Source organism: Triticum urartu, chromosome 7A (genome assembly GCF_056163025.1).
Source record: "Triticum urartu cultivar PI428250 chromosome 7A, HENAU_Tu73, whole genome shotgun sequence".
In the NCBI taxonomy this organism is placed as follows: Eukaryota; Viridiplantae; Streptophyta; class Magnoliopsida; order Poales; family Poaceae; genus Triticum; species Triticum urartu.
In genome coordinates this window covers 432,423,958-432,427,932 of record NC_141879.1, presented here as the reverse complement: position 1 = coordinate 432,427,932, position 3,975 = coordinate 432,423,958, and positions in this window count along the sequence as shown.

Genomic DNA, 3,975 nt, shown 5'->3' with positions numbered 1-3,975 from the left:
GAAATCGATATAAAGATCACCGGAATCGGATACACGGTTTGCAAATGGCAAGCAAAACAAATATGGCACCGATCTGCGATTAACAGCACGAGGCCGTCTAAATGCATGAAGAACAACCAGCTACTGCACTCTAACATAACAACAAATCACATGGCAGTGATCCACTCAAGATGCTTGACAAAAGATGAACACTGAGCTACGGCTAATTCACTCGATATCAGGTTCAAACAAGCATGGCAAAAGTGCAAAAGATAACAGGTTACAGACTTAGTGAAAATAACAACATGTCAGGAATTTAACATCAGGAAGCAATGTTTAGAGCAAGATAACAACATGCTACAGGAAAATATCATGGCAAAGCAAGGCATGGCATGAAGCTACTCAAATCATACAACAAAAGTCCCTTCCTGACCATAAGCCAAAAGGGATCAGAAAATACAATGGCAACCATGTGAACATAGCAACTTTCGTTAACAGATTCAGGCTTGGTAGAAAACTGGAACATGGCAAAACATATTCACGTAGGCATGTTTGCAAGCTTGATGCACTCACCACAAGGCATTGCATGACAAACTAAGCATACACCCAGCAAGTAGACATGGCATAGAAGCTAAAAATGGCAAGAACAACCTCATAGCATGCATGGATCAACTACAACAACCTCGGCAAAATTGCTTAACACGTAAACAATCTGTCAGGAACATTTTATAGCAAAAGTAGAGCTTGATTGAGTCAATCTAGGGTGCTCCATAATTGCAAATAAAGACATGGATGGATAGAGCATATTCATATCTCCAAAACATCCTTACTGATCATGCTCAAAAGAGGCATGGATCAATCTGTAGCAACATGAATACGTGGCATAAAAATATTAACAGGGCAAAGACTTGGAAGATTTCTAAGTCCCTGAAATCAGCAACGTTACGAGAGCTACTTTGCATGCTTGTGCTAATCACCACAGAGATCACAAAAATACATGGAATACACCCCTGTAAAGATGGCATGGCATACCTCAAAACTCATGTAGGGCTCAAGTGCATAGGAGGCACACATTAATCATGGCAAAAATGACAATGTCCAATTACTGCTAAGAATCTGAAACTAACATTGCATAGCATTCTTGCAACACCATTTAGGGCATCAAGATGAACTCAAATGAACATGGTGCAATCTAATGAAATGAAGTACTCATCGAGACGAACAATTTGATATGCTACACGCCCGAAACAGAGCCATGGTTGATGAGTTATGATGCGATGAATAACGCTAAAAATTACTGGAACTAAGGCAAAAGTCAACCTCCCAGATCCAGATCTAGGGTTGCACGCTTTTCGAGGCCCGACGAAGATGTCGCCTGAGACAAGGGAGACAGCGGCGGAGGGCGATTCCGGCGATGGGGCGGCGAGCGGTGACCCAGTACGGCGGTGGACAGCGATGGCGGCGGCAGCGCCAGGCGGTGAGGGGCGCGGCGGCCTCGGGGCGGCGCGGAAGCCAAGGCGACGGGGTGGCGTGGAGGCTGAGGCGACGTGCGGCTTGGCGTCGGGGTCCAGCGACCTCGCGGCGACCGGCGATGGCGGGCGGCGGCCGGAGTCGAGGACTCATCGGCGCGGAGGAGGAAGCGGGCGGCGCGGCGAGGCGGGGTCGCCTCGGGCGAGTGGCGGCGGCGACCGGGCCGGGAGGGCCCGATCCGGACTCTCCAGGCCGAAGGAGAGAGAGGGCCGGCGGGGACCTATTGGCGCGGGGAGGCGGCGCGGGATGTCCGGCGAGCAGCGGACATGTCCGGCGGCGGAGGAGCGGATTTTTAGGGTTAGGGTAGGAAGGGATCCGGGATTTCGGGGGGAGGTCTATATTTATAGGTAGAGGGATCTAGGAGCCTCCAAATTGAGCACGGTTTACGGCCACGCGATCGTGATCGAACGACCGAGATGATGGAAGGGGTTTAGGTGGGTTTTGGGCCACTTTGGAGAGGTGTTGGGCTGCAACACACACGAGGCCTTTTCGGTTCCTCGGTTAACCGTTGGAGTATCAGACAAAGTCCAAATGGCACAAAACTTGACAAGCAGTCTACCGGTAGTAAACTGAGGCCGCTTGTCAAGTCTCGGTCCAATCCGAGAACGTTTAACACCCGCACACTAAAAGAGTTAAAAGGGGGCACCGGAGGACATAGGAGCACCGGAATGCAAAATGGACAACGGGGAAAATGCTCGAATGCATGAGGCGAACACGTATGCAAATGCGATGCACATGATGACATGATATGATATGCATGACAAAGGAAAAAGCAACACGAAGACAAAAACCCGACAATGAGGAAATATCATAACTTAGTGCCGAAAATGGCAAGAGTTGGAATACAAATATGGCAGGTTACATACGGGGTGTTACAACACTCCACCACTACGAAAGGATCTTGCCCCGAGATCTAGGACTGGAAAAACTCCGGATATTCGGAACGGAGGTGGTCCTCGCGTTCCCAGGTGGCTTCACGGTCAGAATGATGTGACCACTTTACTTTCAGGAATTTGATAGACTTGTTGCGAGTCTTGCTCTCAGTTTTTCAAGAATAGCAACGGGGTGCTCATGATAAGACAGGTCTTCTTGGAGATCAATCTCTTCAAAGTTGATTGTTCGGTCAGGAGTCTTGAAACACTTGCGAAGCTGAGACACATGAAACACGTCGTGCACGTTTGCAAAGTTGGATGGAAGCTCAAGTTGATAGGCGAGATCGCCTCTTTTACCATTGATCTTGAAAGGAACCACGTATCTAGGGGCAAGCTTCCCTTTGATACCGAAGCGACGAGTACCTTTCATTGGAGAGACACGGAGGTAGACATGGTCTCCGATCTCGAAAGCCAAGTCACCGTGCTTGCTATCATAGTAACTCTTCTGGCGTGATTGCGCGGCTTTGAGATTTTCACGAATGATTGCACATTTCTTCAGCCTCTATGATCAAGTCATTTCCAAGAAGCTGGTGCTCACCAGTCTCTGACCAGTTTAGAGGAGTACGGCACTTCCTGCCATAGAGAATCTCGAATGGGGCCTTGCCCGAACTCACTTGGAAGCTGTTGTTGTAGGAGAACTCGGCATATGGAAGACAATCTTCCCACATCATACCGAAAGAAATGACACAAGCCCTGAGCATATCTTCAAGAATTTGGTTGACTTGCTCGACTTGGCCACTAGTTTGAGGATGAAAAGTTGTGCTGAAGCGGATGTTGGTGCCCATAGCCTTCTGAAAAGAATCCCAAAACTTGGAGGTGAAGATGCTTCCACGATCTGAAGATATCAACTGTGGAATGCCATGAAGGGAGACAATCCTGGAGGTATATAGGTCTGCCAACTGAGCTGCTGTGATAGACTCTTTGATAGGAAGAAAATGAGCCACTTTAGTGAGCTTGTCGATGACAACGAAGATAGCATCATTTCCATGCTTGGACTTGGGAAATCCAGTCACGAAGTCCATCTCAATACGATCAAACTTCCATTCTGGAATGGCAAGAGGTTGGATGAGACCAGCTAGTCGTTGGTGTTCTGCTTTCACTCTTCTGCAGACATCACATTCATTCACGAACTGAGCAATCTCACGCTTCATTCGAGTCCACCAATATGACTGCTTGAGGTCATGGTACATCTTTGTACTTCCAGGGTGAATAGAGAGGAGTGAATTGTGAGCCTCGTTCATAATGACTTTACGGAGGTCACCTTTAGGAACAACAATGCGATCCTCGAAGAATAGAGTATCCTTGTCATCAAGACGATAGCACTTGTACTTGGGTTGACTCTTGGCAATCCCAATCTTCACCTTCTTCACCATAGCATCAAGAAGTTGAGCCTCACGAATCTGATCTTCCAAAGTAGGTGAGACTTGGAGGTTGGCAAGGAATCCTTGAGGAACAACTTGGAGATTGAGTTTGCAGAAAGCTTCACAAAGCTCTGGTTGGTAGGGCTTGATAATCAAACTGTTGCAGTAAGCCT